The sequence below is a fragment of the Echinops telfairi genome, unplaced genomic scaffold, assembly GCF_000313985.2.
Source record: "Echinops telfairi isolate 266 unplaced genomic scaffold, ASM31398v2 ScPeMD7_70;HRSCAF=299, whole genome shotgun sequence".
Classification (NCBI taxonomy): domain Eukaryota; kingdom Metazoa; phylum Chordata; class Mammalia; order Afrosoricida; family Tenrecidae; genus Echinops; species Echinops telfairi.
Genome location: NW_022103968.1, coordinates 9,442,641 through 9,459,684, shown reverse-complemented (window position 1 = coordinate 9,459,684; position 17,044 = coordinate 9,442,641). Strand labels below are relative to the sequence as shown.

The window sequence follows — 17,044 nt, the reverse complement described above, 5'->3', positions numbered from 1 at the left end:
AACAGGTCCTTGTCATCCTGACCATTATACCTAATTCCTTTTAAAGAGCATCACTGAGCAGCCAACGGAGGGGTTGGTTTTTAAGCATACATCTTCCTGGATCTCACCCGAAAGATTATGTTAGTGCTGTGTATCTGGATTATAATGTTTGGGTGCCATCGAGTTGGTTCCAACCCATAGCAACTCGGTGAACAACAGAAGGAAACACTGCTTCGTCCTGCACCATCGTCACGATGGTTCTTAGGTGAGCCTGTTGTTGGAGCCACTGTGTCCTCCGTCCATCTGGTCAAGGGCCTCCCTTTATTTTTTTTAAGTATGCTGTCTTTCTCCAGGGACTGGTCTCTCCTGATCACATGTCCAAAGTACGTGAGATGAAATCCCATCAACCTTGCCTCTAAGGAGCATTCTGGCTGTACTTTTTCAAGGAGAGACTAATCCTTTCGCAGTCCATGGTACTGCCAATATTCTTCGCCAGCACCACAATTCAAGTGCATTGATTCTTCTTTGTTCTTCTTTATTCAGTGTCCAGTTTTCACATGCATATTGAACAGACCATGGTGTGTTTGTGACATCCTTGCTCTTCGCCACTTTGAAGAGGTCTGGGACCTAGGAAACTGTATTGTTTCCCAGGAATGAGGATATCAGGCATGAATATCGGGCATGAACCTGGCTGGGGAACAGGAAAAAGGACTGAGGGGAGGGATAAATTGGGATTTTTAGGGTCAAATACAATATGTGAGACTTGTCTTGAACTCTGGAGAGGGTACATTTCAGGCCATTTGAAGAGAACAAAATGCATCTCACCTTTGTGTTGACTTAAAATTCCAGTGGTGGTTATTGTATGAGCGCTTCATTATGTGCAAATCACCATGTCATTGCCAGAATGAGGTGATTAAAATATGGAGAATTAAGATTGATTTCTAGATGACCTACTTTCATTGCTGGACTCTAATATGTTCTCTAACTTTTTTTCTTCTTTCTCTCTTGTCAATTAGTAGCTGTGGAATAAGTCCCGAGGCCAGCTTGCATTTGTCACACCTAATAGGTAATCATTGTGCTGCTCAAAAATATCCAGTTTTATTGCAGGACAAATGGTTTAACATTGTTATTTTTAAGGAAATGCCATCCTTCAAATATGCACCCTTTGATTACTATCATTTCTCTCAATTGTATCTTACGTTAAAGCCTGTCAATATTCATGGAGTGGCTACTCTGTGCAGGGTCCCAATTTGGGAAGCAGGGAGCTTAACAGCTGTAGGGAACAGAAGGAAACACGAGCTAGGGGCTCTACTCCAAGAGGTTTACAAGCTGGCTGGGAAGATAAGACTAAAACACGTGAATAAATTCTTGGTGACCCAAGGGCACATGTGCTAAGAGCAGGTGAATGGTATGAACAGCACAAGCGAGTCGGATTCGGGTGAAGGGGGAGAAATATGTGCTCTGCTGGTCGAGGTATGTTTCATGGAGATGGTGGGTCTGGACCCACCTTGAAGGCTAGGTATAGAGTTGAGAGAGATTCTTGGGGCAGGGTGTGGGGCAGCCATGCCTCCAGAGTGGGGACCATGTGAGACTCTGTGGAGACCTGGCTAGTTCAATGGAAGGTCCTTCCTTTTCCTCATTGGAGGTGAGACTGGCCAAGATGTTCTGGAAAGAACCACACTGTTGTTGTTAGATTCCTTTGAGTCATTTCCAACCCACAGTGACCCTATGGACCACTGTCCAGTCCTGTGCTGTCCTCACAATTGTTCCTATATGTGAGGCCATTGTGGCGGCCGCGATGTCACTGCATCTCATCCAGGGCCTTCCTCTTTATCACTTCCCCTCCACTGTACCAAACAGGATGTCTTTCCACAGGCGAGGCTCTCCCTGACAGCAGGCCCAAAATATGTAAGACAAGGTCTCATCAGCCTTGCCTCCAAGGAGCACTCTGGTCATACTTCTTCCAAGACAGATTTGTTTGTCCTTTTGTCAGTCCCTGGCACTTTGAATATTCCTCACCAGCCCCGCAATTCAAATGCACCGATTTGTCCTTTGTCTTCCTAATTCAATTCAATGTCCAACTTAACCATACACATGAGGCCATTGAGAAGACCATGGTTTGGATCAGGTGCACTGTCGTCCTCAAAGGACCTTCCTTGTTTTTCAACACTCTAAAGAGGTCTTGTGCAGCAGATTTGCCCAGTGCAGTGCAGCATTTGCTCTCTTGACTGCTGCTTCCATGAGCACTGATTGTGGATCCAAGCAAGACAAAATCCTTGACATCAATCTTTTCTACATTTGCATGATGGTACCTATTGGTCCAGTTGTGAGGATTCTGGTCTTCTTGCCATTGATTTGTAATTCACACTGAAGGCTACAGACAATCTTGGATCTTCATCAGCAAGGGCTTCAAGTCTTTCTCCCAAGCAAGCAAGGTGGTGTCATCTGCATACCGCAGGTTGCTAATAAACCTTCTTTCAATGCTGATGCCACATGGAGAGGACCATGGAGGATCCTTAACATCAAGGTTTCAAAGAGAGGGCAGTGAATGGCTGGTGGTTTTTTCCATTAGGTTAGGGAAGTAACAACTGGACATAGACTTTGAGGACGCTGCTCTAGAGGACATGCGTCCACTGGAGTGGGGAAGGGGCAGGGGTCAGTAGCAGAGAGGCAGTTCGTCATGACATCTTGTATGGGAGTCATTTGATGGAGCCACTGGGAGAAACAGGGAGGTCCAAGGATCGTGCTGGCTTGGGGAACAAGGAAAATATTTCTGCTGGGAAGTTAAAGCAGAGGAAAATGCGGACAAGCAGCTGAAGATGCAGGCTGTGTAGCAGACAGTTCGAGACTGCAGAGCTATCCTGATGAAAGTGGGAGGAGAAACCAGAGCTTTATGAATGACTATTCACTCATTCACTCAACTTTTACCTCGGTCTCTCATGCTGACACATTCCTTGGGAGATGCTGAGGAATAGCTGGAGGACCAGAAGATAGTTTCCTTCTGGGACTGGTATTTTATTTGGGAAGCTGACCTTCAGGAAGGCAATTGAACCAGGCTATGGATGGGGGAGTGGGAGAAAGATGAGGCTTTCTTCTCCTGTGACAATTTACAGTCTGAGAAACTCAGAGGCAATTCTACTCTCTCCTGTAGGCTCACCTTGAGTCAGACTTGATGACTATAAATGAGTGTGAGTGATGGGGGGAGGAAGCTGAAAGGGGAATAAGCAAGAGAGAACATGCCATTTGTGGTTTTTAGCTGTTAGTGAGCTGTTAGTGAAACCCTCTTTCCAACTGTAGGATGTGTTGCTGGTCAAACAATTGGAACCCATAGGGTTTTCATTGAATACTTTCCATTAACAGATCACTCCCTAGTCCTTCTTAGTGTGGAAGCTCCCCTGAGACCTACACAGCATCATAGTAATAGACCAGCCTGCACTCGCAGACCATGATGGCTACACAGGAGGTGCATTGGTTGGGAATCGAACCTGGATCTCCAGGATGGAAAGGAGAACTTGACCTCTGAACCACTACTACCCATCACCCCATATTTGGGGGGGAGGAAAAGAACGTGGGGATCAGGAGGGGCCCCAGATCACTCTGAACTTCCACACATGCAAGAGGAGTCAGGGGAAGTTGACTGCCAATGCCTGCCTGGGAGCCTGCCTAGACATCCCATGGTGCCTGTGTTCTTAGCAGGGATGGCACAACTTCATGAAGAGCATGGGTGGCGTAGTGGATACTCATTGGGCTACTAACCACAAGGTCAGCAGATCAAAACCACCAGCCATTCTGAGATAGAAAGATGGGGCCATCTACCTATAACGAGCTACAGTCTCAGAAACCCACAGGGGCAGTTCTACCCTGTCCTATTGGGTCACTGAGTCAGCATCAGCTCGATGGCAGTGAGTGAGTGCAACCTCACAGGCAGGTGCCAGCCCATTTACTTCCATAAAACCCCAAACCCACTGCCGCCAAGTTGATTCTGACACTCAGCGATCCTCTAGGACAGGGCAGACCTGCTCCTTAGGGTTTCCAAGCAGATTGCCTCATCTTTCTGTCATGGAGCTGTGGGTGGCTTTGAACTGCCAGCCTTGTAGTTAGCAGCCCAACGCCTACCCCACTGGGCCACCTGGTCTCCTCACTCACCTCCATAGGAGGGCCCAACTTAAGAGTGTGAGTTAGGAACTGCCTAGAAGTGGTGAGAGGGGGGAACCAAAAACTCAAGTGCCGAGTGACCAGCCATGTCAGCATCGGGCATCCAAAGGGAATGCATGAAGCCATTCAACAGTTCCTCCATGCGTGGTCTTCTCCACTGCCTTTCCTTGTGGGGCCCTGTGATTCGTCTCACCGGCTCTGTAATAAGAGCAGGCTCGTTCCCCTGCACTCCACGGGGACTCTTGTCATGCCACCCCTCGCTGAGGAAGGGTGGGTGGTGGGTGGTACACAGGCACCCACCCAGTCCCAGTGAAGTGCTGGAGCCCCAGGCCAAGCTCAGGGGCAGCAGGAGAGGGAGCAGGAGGGTGGGTGGGAGCCTGGGGGAGAGAGGGTCTGCTTAGAGCTCTATGGTGGGGACCCCCGGGTTATTCAGAAGGCTCCAGGCCAGCAGTTCTCAACCTTCCTAATGCTGTGACCCTTTAATACAGTTCTTCATGTTGTGGTGACCCCCCCCTCCCCCAACCATAAAATTATTTTCGTTGCAACTTCACAACTGTCATTTTGCTACTGTTATTGATTGGGCGACCCCTGTGAAAGGGTCGTTCGACCCCCAAAGGGGTTGCGACCCACCGATTGAGAACTGCGGCTCTAGGCCCTATCATCTAGGGAATGAAGACAAAGCACTGTTTTATGGTAAGGATTTACCTATGACCCACTCTTGACTCGAGTCGATTCTGACTCGTCACAACCCTGCAAGACAGGGTAGAACTGCCCCTGTGGGTTTCTGAGGCTGTAACTCTTTATGGGTGTGGGGAGCCCCATATTTTCTTGAAGACACTTCTTATCCCCCTACTTTGAGTCAGAGGCTATAAGGGGTCTTAGAGATATCCTTCATTAACTGCCCCCCCCCCTCTTCCCCTTCACAGGGACAGGTGAGGTGACTTGCTCCAGGTCTTAGGATGCAGCCTTCAGGATTGCTGACAACCATCTGGTTTCCTCTACCCCCTGCTGCTGTGCTGGCAAGGACGACTGCAGGGACATCCTTTGATGATCTCTGGTGTCACCCCAAGAACCAAGAGGGACAGACAGCCAGAGAGGAGAAAGAGCAGAATGGAGGGAGGGAGATGGCACTGTAAGCTGCGAAGGGAACTGTAGATTAGGACAGGGGCACACTCTATTACAAAGGCTCCCTTTGGAAAGCCCTCACCCCAGACAGCAGAGTGGTGTGAAAATGCTTTCTGCTTCAGCTTCTGAAGGCATTGGGCTTCTAACTACAAGGTTGGTAGTTCAAAACCAGCAGCAGCTCAGCTTCATTTTTGATCCAACTCATTACGCTTGAAGACTTTAACACTGCTAGGTAATAGCTTGAAAGTTGGTAAATAAAACTATCATACTTGCTGATAGGGAGGCAGGCCCCAAGCCCTGGGCAGGTCCATCTGGCCCAGCCGGGAGCTTTCCATGAATGCCCAGGACCTGGAGACAGGAGACTTCTCCTACCAGAGACTTACATCCCCCAAACCCATGACCATTGAATCAACTGGAATGGGCCCCATAGGATTTCTAAGGCTGTAAGTCTTTACAGAATAAAACTGCCTCATCTTTCTCCCATGAATTGGCTGATAGGTCTGAACAGCCAACCTCCTTACAAGGAGGAGTCACTGAAATCAGGACTCTTTCTCCTTTCCCAGCCCCACAGGCACGGTAGAGATGAGTAAATCACTGCAGTCTGTATCCTAGGGACCTGAGTGTATCATCGACCTGTGAACTCTTGGGTGAGTCGCTGTACCTCCCAGAACCTAGGTTTCCTCTTTTCAGGTGTGGGGACAAACGAGATAGTGGTGGTTAGCACCGGACACATTGTTGACGGAGATCTTGAATTGCACTTGAGTAAGCAGAGGTCAGCCAACACTATTCTGTAAAGGGCCAGATGAAGTAAAACCCTTGCCGCCAAGTCAATTCCAACTCATAGTGACCGTGAGAGGTAAGTTTATTGTGCCATCCTGGCCAATAGCAACATGTGGGATTAATCAGATTGTAATTTGATTGGGTAGCAAAGCGCTAAATGGTTCTTTGAGGCCCACCTCTGCCTCTCTTGCTCTCAGGTGATGGGAGCACGCTGGAGTGTTTTTGCTGCTGTTGTAGCTAAGTTCTCTGCCTCAACCTGTGAGCTACACCTCCTGTGGGTGAGGCCAGCCTCTGAATCATCGCTAGATGATGAGGCTCCTTTGAGACCTGCTTTGCCGCGCTGCTGGTGCATACATTGCTTGAGTTTGAGGCCAAGGATTCTGTCACCTTGCATTCGACATCCCATCGGGCCTGCTTTGCTAAGCTCTCTGCTGCTTGTTGCCTGTGGGCAGACTTTGCTTGCCTTGCCCCAGGAAGGACTCTGCTGTCTGCTTCCTTGACCTTGGACCAGGCAGCCCTTGTGAGCTGAAGGACTTCCAGAGAAGTGAGTTGAACTGAACCCTCTGTATTACTGTGTGGACTAATTAGCTGTTATATTCCTTCTCACTGTATATATATATTCATAAGTGCCCTGGTCTCGTTTCTCTAGAGAACCCTGCCTAACACAGTGACCCTGTAGGACAGACTAGAACTACCCTATAGGGTTTCTGAAACTGTAATCTCTATGGAAGCAGACTGCCACATCTTTTCCCCAGGGAGCAATCAGCAGTGGGTTTGAAACTGACCTCTCAATGAACAGCTGAGCACTTAACCATTGCACCTACCAGGGCTCCTAAAGATCTAGAGCGTAAACACCTAGTCTTTGGAGACCATATGGTCTCAATAATGACAACTCAACTCTGCCCTCGGAGTGAAAACAGCCAGACAACTGTGTGCCAATAAAACTTTATTTACACCAACAGGCTGGAGCTGGAGCCGGTTTGAACCGGTAGACTTCTGTCCTGGAGGCTGAAAGCCTGAAGGAGGGAAAAGGTCCTGTCAGCCCCATGTGAGTGAGGTCCTGGGCGCGGGGGTCGGGGTGGGGTAGGGGTCCTCCAGCCCCTGAAGAAAGAGATCTCAGGAAACCACAGCCTGGATGAGACGGATGTTGGGCTTTGGAAGCGATAGCGTGCATGTCTGCTTTTGTTAGTCGGCCGAGCCCGTGCAATGTGTTAGGGCAGCCCTACGAAGAGAAGGCAAACATCCATCTTGCAAATCCCATGGCCTTGCCAGTAGCCCCTTGGGAAGCCCAGAGAACGCTCTCGCTGTGATCAATCACTGCAAAGACAAATGTTGATCAATCATGCGAGAGCCAAGGCCAAATTCACTTTTTGTTTGCTTTACAGAAAAGTTCCAAAATCGTGTCAGAGGAGGAGGAGACCAGGGAACAAACAGTCCAAAAAATGGTAGGAAAAAAAATTAGAGAAGCCAGGCAGTCCGTTGATAAAATTATTGTGTGATTTTTCTGGGTGTTGATATTGTTTGTGGTATTTGCTAGAGCTATAAACCTTGAAGCCTGCTGTAATTCCTTTCTCTGTTCTACTTAAACCTGATAGCCGTGCTTTGTGGGACTTTTTCCCTTAAAGAATGTTCAAAAATGGTCCGGGCTTCGGGCCCATGCATCTTGGCTCCCCCAGAATCGAAGGAATGTGAAGACTGAGTCTTGGCTCCCGAGGCCAGGCTGCAGGTGGTTGGAGTTGACTGCAGCTATTGAGGCCGCCCCCGGGGAACAAGGCCCTTGTCCACAGGCCCAGGAGCCCTGGTGGCCAGTGGGTCACCCATGGGGCTGCTAACTGCAAGCTGAGCAGTTCTAGGGCACCAGGGATTCAGCAGGAGAAAGATGGGGCTTTCTGCTCTCTTAAAGAGTTACATTCTTGGAAGCCCAAAAGGTTTCTATTGGCTTCTACTCTGTCCTATAGCGTCAAGATGTTGTTGTTTGTTGTTGTTGTTGAGTTTAGTTGCCATTGAGTCAGTTCCGACTCAGTGTCTCTTACTACAACATAATGAAACAACTGTGTGGTTGCTATGAGTTGGAATTACCCGGATGGCCCTGGGTTGCTCACGTGACCTGAAGTTCTTTCTCCCCGGGATTGACAGGAGCTTGAACTTCTCGATGAAGCAAGTACGTGCTTTCCGCCCCCCTGTTCTCCCAAGCAATACATCATCTACCAGAACTTACTACCAGAATTTATGAGAGGCTACAAGGAAGGAGATCTACACAGAAGAGTTATTCTTCCCCACCTAGGAATTGTGGGGCCATCGGAGGGCTTCCCAGCATGCTCCGTGGCAGGAAGGAGACCTCTGGGCCCTCTGGATCTTCCCCAGTGACTCCCGTCTTCCTGGTCTTCAGCCATTTCACTTGGAGAGGAAGAGGAAAGATGGAGGGGTGGGGGGAGATGTTGGTCATCTGGGCTCAAGTTCGCTTTCCTGTCAATTTTATTGTGGTTTCAAACACACAAAGAGGAGCCATTTGCCCTCTTCAAGGTCATTGTCACACTTTGGTGCTAACCCTGTCACCTCTTCTTGGTCTCTTCATTCTGCGGTGATTGTAGGTGGAGGGGGATGCCGATGGTGTTGACTTCCTTGGTCTTCTCCGTGGCATATTCCTGGTGGCCTGTGTGCCTTCATTCTCTATAGCCATTCCAAGTGGCACAACCAATTTGAAGCTAGGTAGACAACTTAAGGAGCCCTGGTGGCATTGCGATTATGAATTGGACTAAAAGCAAGGTCAGAAGCTTGAAATGACCAGGCACTCTGAGGGAGAAAGATAGGCTTTCTCCTCCCGTAAGGAGTTACAGTCTCAGAAACCGACAGGGGCAGTTCTACCCTGTCCTTTAAGGCTGACGATGAGTTACACGAAACATCCTGGTTTCCCAGTGCATATGAACGTTGGTTTTATTCTACAATGTAGTTGTGTTAGTCTGGGTACTTTAGAGAAACAAATCCACAGAAACTCATGTATAAGAGAGTTTTATATAAAGAGTAAGTGCACATCAAGAAGACATTCTAACCCAGGGCTGTCCAAGCCCACAAGTCCAACATTAGCCCATATGTCCGACACCAATCCACAAAGTCCTCCTCCATCTCACAAAACATGCAATGACGCTGACTGCAGGGGGAAAGCCTAATCAGTGAGCATGTAAGCATCTCAGCGCTGGCAGGAGTCTCCACATGACTGTTCCAGCACCCAGGGCTGCATCAGGGTAGGTCTATGCTGTTTCTCCTTGGGGGATGTCTTGCATAAGGTGACCAGATGTCCCGCTTTGGGCAGGACAGTCCTGATTTTTAACAATTTTTCCTGCATCCTGCGGTGTTTTAAAAAGTCCCCATTTTTGGAAAGAATGCATGACAAGCTAGGGTATACAGTTTTTGGCTGCCATGTGGCTATTTTGCCAGGATATGAGTTTTATCAATGGGGTCCCGCTTTACCAATGTTAAAATCTGGTCACCTTAGCAGGAAATGAGCTTTGCCAGCTGAAGCAGAGAACTGGTTAAGGCAGCTGCACCCTGGTCCGACCATCACAAAGCAAGGGACCTGAGAACTAGAAAGGTGTGAGGCTCACTGAGCCATTTATCTCTCCACCCTTCAATTAACCCCACATGTGTTTATCAGCCAGATTGGAACAATAAACTTCAACTATATCAGTAGTCTATGGGAAGGAACCTGGGTGGAGTATGGGGTTATATGTGTTGGGCCGCCAATCCCCAAAGCAGCATTACCAATTTACAGATGCTTTGTGGGAGACAAAAGAGGCTTTCTGCTCCCACAGAGATTTACAGCGTTAGAAATCCACAGGGGCAATCCTATTAGGGTTACTGAGCCAGCATCAACTCAATGGTAGTGAGTTTGGGGAGAGTCTCTGTAGAATGTGCAATAGCATTTTTTTTAAAGTCTGAAATATTGGGAGAATGACTTATGTGTGACACAGAGACAAGAAGCAGCACATGCTGCTGGAAGAATGGCGCTGAGAGACTCCATGCAGGGCTACCACGTACCTTCAATATGCCAAACAAAATGTAGCAGCTGCAAAGTGTGGTCGAACAAGGTCTGCTTCTCCGAATTTCCCACAGTGCATCCTCTTTGCTTTGATTTAAGTTCCTGGAGACCGAGGAAGGGAATCTGGGTGCAGTGGCCCCGTGGACGTTTGTTCCTTGGCCCCGGGGACTCAGGTATGTTGCTGTTGTCCTAGGTCTCATCGAGTCGCCTCTGACTCAGAGTGACCCTAAGTACAACACAATGGGACACTGCCTGTCCCTTGTCGTCCTCACAGTTCTTATGTTTGAACCCGTTGTGGCAGACACACTGTCAATCCGTCTTGCTGAAGGTCTCCCCCTTTTCACGGCCTCTTTTTCCAGGGGCGGGTCTCTCCTGCTAACATGCTCAAAGCGCCCGAGGTGAAGTCTGGCCATCCTTACTTCTCAGGAGCGTTCCGGCTGCGCTTTTTCCAAGACAGATGTGTTGTTGTCGTCTTGTCAGTCCCTGGTACTTTCAAGATTCTTCGACGGCATCATAACGCAACGGCATCGGTTCTTCATGGGGTCCTTTGTTCTATGCCCGGCTTTCACAGGCACTGGAGGCGATTGAAACAACGTGGATCGGGGTCAGGCCCACCTGAGTCCTGGGGTGGCATGGTGGCATCTTAGGAGGGTCCTGTTCACCATTCTCCCTGCCAGTTTCTGTATGTGTTCTTCCCAAGGGAGACACTGACTGTCCTGCTGTTTAAGGGGCTCTCTGAAAAGTCGAGTCACGAGAAATACATGTAAAACAATGACGTCGGGGATCGAGGAGGAATAATGATTCAATCGGTTTAAAATTTCTATGTCTCGTGTTTTTGTTTGTGTTTCATTTTCAGAGTTGACCAGGGCCGTATCCCAAAGGGTAACTCTGAGAAGAGGCCTGAGTATCGGTATTTTCAGCAGAGACTCCGGTGAATCGGAAGCTATCTGGTTGAGGCTCTCCATCCCATTATCTGATAGCCAGCGTTGTCCTTCACGTACTTCTTGCTCCATAGCTGTGCTGAGCCCTTAAAGAAAAGATCCACGTTCAGCGTGCCATGCCTTCAGTGTAGTTATCTAGCAAAGGATCTTGCAAATAGAAGACGTTCAATACCTAGTGGCTGAATTGAGACCAGAGGGGCAGGTTGCCAGTGTCTCTGTATCCTTACCAACACTTGATGTGATGAGTCTTGCTAGCTTTAGCCATTCACATGGGTGTGTAGTGGTCTCTCTCTGTGGTTTTAATGTGCATTTGTTTCCGTAATGACTAAATAAGCCCAATCCTCACTTAATTGTGGCTGTAAGAGTCTCCAGGGACAATTACAAGCGGTATGAGGTTGTGAGGTAGGGAACAATTCTTAGCTATTTAAATACCATTTCACTGCAAATCTCATTAGCATACAGTTCCCCGAACCCACACACATCTTCCCAGTGGATTTAACCTTTGGATGAATGTAACAGCTCGTTGAGAGTCATTTGGCCTTGAATTACATTCAGCCTCTTTTGTACTCAAATGGTCTTCATTTGGATATGGGGGAGTCCACGTATTTCTCAGAACTGGGTCCATTCTAGTTCAGGGAGTTTCTGGGTATCCAGTCAACGACTGAGCTCTCCTGCCTTGGACCCCGCCTTTCTAGTCCACTTGTACCAAACTTTACCAGGGAACGTGAGGTGCTTTCTCCTAAGGGACACTTCGGGGTCTCTCTTAAGCTATCTCAAAGACAGTGATGAAACTGTGCCTTTATGTCATAGAGTTGGTACAAAAAAACAAACAACACATCACCCCACACCCCCAGAGAGTTGAAGGTGAGTGAGAAACATAAATCTTGCGTCGTAACTCCAGGAGAAGAGAGACGGGACACAGAGATAGTTCCTTTGGCCCAGCACCTTTGACTGTCATGCTGCGTTGCAAAACGCCCGTGCCCATCAAGGTGTAGGGTCTGGCTTGTCTGTAAGCGGGAACAGGAAGCCGAGGGTTGGTTCTCTGAGTTTGAGAGACAGAGAGATTTCTCTACATCCAGAACCTGTCCTGTGACTCATTAAGAGAAAAAATACCTCCACGCCCTGCTCTTGAGCCCATTCCACCTCAAAACCACCCCTGAACACAGCATAGAACGGCTCCACAGTATTTCCAAGCGTGCACACCTCTCTGGGAGCAGACAGCCTCATCTTTCTCCCTCTAATCTTGCAGGGCTTAACACACTGTACCACTAGGGATCTTTAGGAGGCTGGGTGGTCCTTGGGGGTGGGAGCAACAATATAACAGAAAGGTGACCCTTCCCCCCACCCCACTAGTTTTCCTGCTTCCCCTTCTATTCACAGCTTTTGGGTTTTGATGATGTAACCTGGAAATTGTTCTGAGGTTTTCAATTCAAATTCCTCACATGCCTTCTTGGAGCAAGGTCACCTTCATAATTACAGTATGCTACTTCTTGGTTGACATGAACATTCTATTTCTCATTTCTTTAAGCATTTAAAAGACTTCCCCACTTGTGTCCAGAAGATGAAAAAGAGAACCATGATTTCATAATCTTCCAATGCCCCATAGGGGTGTGTGCGGAAAACTGGGACACGGGTGTTCCAAAGAGCTGTTCCCAACCACCTCCCCAAGGACCTTGGTGCCAGAGAGAGAAAACTCTTCTCTGGAGAGCACTCCTCCCTCGCCTTTCCCCTGAACGAGGCAATCTAGGTCTACACAGTCTATTGCTTTATGCTTCCTGGTGACTCTCACCAAGCAACTGGTCTTTCCTCTCATCCCCCACAGAAAGTCTTGGGCAGCACTGAGCTTATTGACGTCCTAAGTCAAGAACGTGGGGCTCAGCTATAGCACTGACTGTCAGATTGGTGCAAAACCAGGCAGTGTTGTATTCTGTGCTTGTTGGGTGGTGCTGAGTCAGAACTGACTCCCCTGCACCCCACAAGGAGGTGTAGAGAACCCTTGATCACAGCTTCCCTCCCCCAAAACAGTCTACTATGTGTATTTGGTTTTAAATAAACTAATTTGGTTCGGGAAGTTGTGAAATGAGTTGTGATAATGTGGCATCCAGGCATGAGTCCAGCTTCTCCTGGGAAGAGGTTCAGCCAGCCCGGATTGATTTGGGGGCCCTCACTGCTCTTGTGGACTGTAGCCAGAGAGAGATGGCACAGCGTGAGCACAGGGTCTCCCCACTATGGGTCCAAGAAGAAGAGGAGAGCAAATGGCAGACACTCCAAACATCGCTGTTACCTGGAGAGGATGTACCGCAGACTCCCAGGCGGGAGATGAGAGGCTGCTTTGTCTTTGTCTGAAAATCAGTTTCGTTACATGGAAAACTGAGAGTCCAGTTTTCCCTCACCTACTAACCTAAAGATGGGTGGTTTGAGTCCACCCATTTGCTCCATAGACCAAAACCCTGTTACCCTGTTCAGGGACAGAGCCGTTCTAGTCTCTGTTACTCAGAGGGTCACCATGAATCGGAATCAACCTGATGAACATGGGTGTTTTATCCGCTACACCTCAGTGGACGTCAACCCCATGGCAGTGGGTTGGGTTTGTGTTGGTAGACATAAGACATCCACCTCCCGCTTCCTTCCCCAGTTCTTCATTCAGTTTCACAGGGACTCCACTTTCCAGGTAGGACTATTTCATCCACGACCTTGCATCCAGTCCTAGTCTAGGATGGTGACTTGGGCCATCAGCATCGTTTGGGGCTCCTCCATGTGTACTGAGTGGCAGACATGGTGGTAAGCATCTGGGAGCATGCTCACGGGGCTCACACAACCCCAAGAGAGATGTCCAATTAGGATCCCAATGTCAGGGACGAGGTTATTACTTGCCCAGGATCGGATAGCTGGTAAGAAGCAGAACCCAGATTTATCCCAACCCCATCTAGCTCTGACCCACAGAGGATGAGACGTGCTTTCTCATAAGGGACACCTCCGTCAGAAGCACTGCTCTCCTAGGTCCCTGATGATCCCTGTAGGGATGTGTCCCTTCTCAATAAGCCAAATACCCTTCTCCATCTGACTGTGACAATTGTTTGCAGCAAATTCATCATGGGTGGCTTCACCGGGCTTCTCTATTTTCCCCTCCCCTTTGGTTTAAGCCCTGTTTGCACCCAACCCCCCGTTCTTCTCCTAAAAGACTGCGAAGTCACTTCATAGATCTTTGCTATGGTCCACAGCAGCAGCCCAGGCACCACAGTGGTGAAAGCTGTCCCCCGGGAGACAGAGGTGCCTCTGGGGTGATGACAGTCTTGGACAGCCTAAGGGGCAGTGCTATGTCGCCCGTCATAGCCCAGTGATTTGGAATCCACTGGATGGCCCCAGAATCGGTTTGGGGTTCTTAAAGTCCAAAGGAAATAAAAATAAAAGAGCAAGCCAACAGCGTCCCTCAGACACCCTGGTCATACTTTATGGCAGGAACTGTGGTGCCCCTGTGGATCTTGTCGCAAGCAGTTCCAAATTCTGTCTCTGGATGTACAGCCAACTTGCAGTATTAGATTATATAGCGCTCCCCATGCTGTAATCGTTTTTTAAAAAACCAAATGCCAAAGGTTCCATTTCTGTCTTGCTTTGGCTTGTAAATGACTCTATTTCATGTTGCCATCATTCTTATCGATATAACTTTGAAACTTTTAGTGCCACTTTAGGACACAGCTTGGCATTGGCTAGAAAATGACTTGTTCTCACTCCAAAGACAGCCTGTAATTCTCGGGAATGTGTTCATGTAGCCCCTGCATTTGATTTTATGAAAGAGCCTTCGTACCAAGGTGATCAATATCCGAACCGAACACATTAGATTTTGCTATGAGAAAACAGCTGGGAGGGGCTCAAACTCTCAATAAGAGTTCATCTGCTCTGAAAAGGTTCCTGCTTACTTCCCTTGGCAAGCAAGACTCCAGATAGAAACGGGGCGCTTCCAACGATGAAACGACTCCCCATTCCCTTTCTTCAGCGGTGATTCTTCCTTCCGCGAAGGCCTCGGATGATCCGAAGCTACTCGCTGGGATCTCCTGAAGATGCACCGGCAGCTGGCTGTCTTCGCTCGACTGTCTTCCTCGTTCCCAAACCTGGGAGGAATAAGTGGGCGTTTTCTCTGCCGACGGCGTGGGAGTGGGTCCTGGCTTTCGTGCCAGGCATTGCTGCAAACACGAATAACGAGCAGCAGTGTCCACGCTTCGTCTCCCTCCCAGTTCTGTGAGCTCAGAAGACTTTCTGTGGAGAATTTTATTTCTTCTGCTGCAACTTTAATTACTCCATTAAGGCCCTTGCTTTGTTTTTGTGGGCCCCAACTGTATATATTTGGGTGTGGAATGCACTTTTCTCTGGCCATAGGTAGGAGGAAATTTCTTAAAATGTTCCATTTCTCCTAATATGTGAAACACAAGTTTTTTTTCTTCTTCTTGAAGCATAAGGGGCACTTATTGACTACTTCTGGGGTCTGCAAACTTTTTCTATAAAGGTCCAAATAGTAAATATTTTAGGCTTTGTAAGCAGAGTAGTCTCTGTTGTGAGCACCAATCCAGTGAACTATGGAAATAACTATAAATAACAAAACAAACGTATTGTCATCAAGCCAATGCCAACTCATAGACACCCTATAGGGCAGAGCAGAACTGCCCCCAGGATATCTGAGACTATAACTCTTTACAGGACTAGAAAGCCCTGCCTTTCTCCCGAGAAGCGACTGGTGGTTTTGAACTACTGACCTTTTGGGTCCCAACGAATAATCACTATGTCACCAGAGCTCTTGAAAACCATTATGGAGGGTCATAAGTAAACGGGAGGGACTCTGTTCCACCCCGGGCTTCGAATTTTTTCCTCCTAGTGTCATTGTGGCCAGTGAAACCACACCAGGACAGACTGAAATGTGTGAAATGTGGGTGTTCTAGAACACAAACTGGAATGGGAAAAATGACACCGCTGGAAATGTACTCTCGAAACAAAGGCAGGTGGGGTTGCATAGCAAGCACATCTCTTGATCGGCAGAGTCAGAAGCAACAGTGGCGTTCTCAAAGATGGCAGCTGACCATGCCACCTTGAATGTCTAATGCTCGCCACAATCTTGGCCAAAGTCTCATCTCCTGCATCAGGGTCCTAAAAGGGCTCTTGGCCCCTCATCGGAGGCTCCTTTTCTAAGGCTTGGACCTATGAATTTCCCATGACTGTAATCCTTCCACTTTACTCAGCTTAAAAAAAATGGAGTCTGCTTCAATTTTGCTGCATCTCCCATGACAGAGCCAGTTCAAACTGGTTCAAAGTCCTTATTTCCATAACACTTTATTTATGGACAGTAAACATCGAATCTTGTGTAATCTGTACACATCATAAAGAATTATCCTTTTGCTTTATTTTTCAACTATATAAAAATGTAACAGCCATTATTTTGTCACAGGCCATACAAAAGGTGGTAGGCTAGATTTGGTTCATGAATTCTAACTCCTGTAGCCATCCATTGAGGTGAGAAAATTTTATTGAGCACCTACTATGTGTGGGAGAACAAAGCAGGCATCTTGTCTGCTCTTATATTACTTATAGGAGTGAAAATGATTCCAAAAATTTCCAGCGTGTCCAGTTTGGGGTCTGTAAGAGCTTGTTTTGAACCATATCCCTAGGAATGCCTCAAAGGGCTTAGCCGACGCAATTCTCTCTACTTATTGCTGGGTGTCACTGAACGCCAGGGAGCATTTGGCCAAAGATGTCAGGAGCGCTGTACTACAGAAACACCCATTGTGTTTCTATCTATGACTATATAAATTTAATTCTCTCCCAGTCGGTCCCTACTAGAGAATGTAAGCTTCTGAAAGTAAGGACTTATGCTTGATATGTATCCTGCTCAGAAGCGTGGCTTAGCCCAGGGAACAGCTCAGTGAATACGAGTTCTTAGAGCTCCTTCGATGTGCATTGGCCAACACGAAAGCCAAAGACAGCGGGTGGCTCAGTATGAAGGGGCCAGCTGCTACCTGAAAGATTGCCGGCTTGGACCCAC

The 17,044-nt window shown here is 48.1% G+C and overlaps 1 long non-coding RNA gene across 1 annotated transcript; it reads left to right on the top strand.

The window, feature by feature from the left end:
- The first annotated feature begins 7,004 nt into the window (after positions 1-7,004).
- LOC123521802 lies at positions 7,005-8,317 on the top strand. Its single transcript, XR_006680142.1, has 3 exons — positions 7,005-7,087; positions 7,425-7,484; positions 8,176-8,317. It is a non-coding gene; the product is annotated as an uncharacterized LOC123521802 (long non-coding RNA).
- Positions 8,318-17,044: the final 8,727 nt, after the last annotated feature.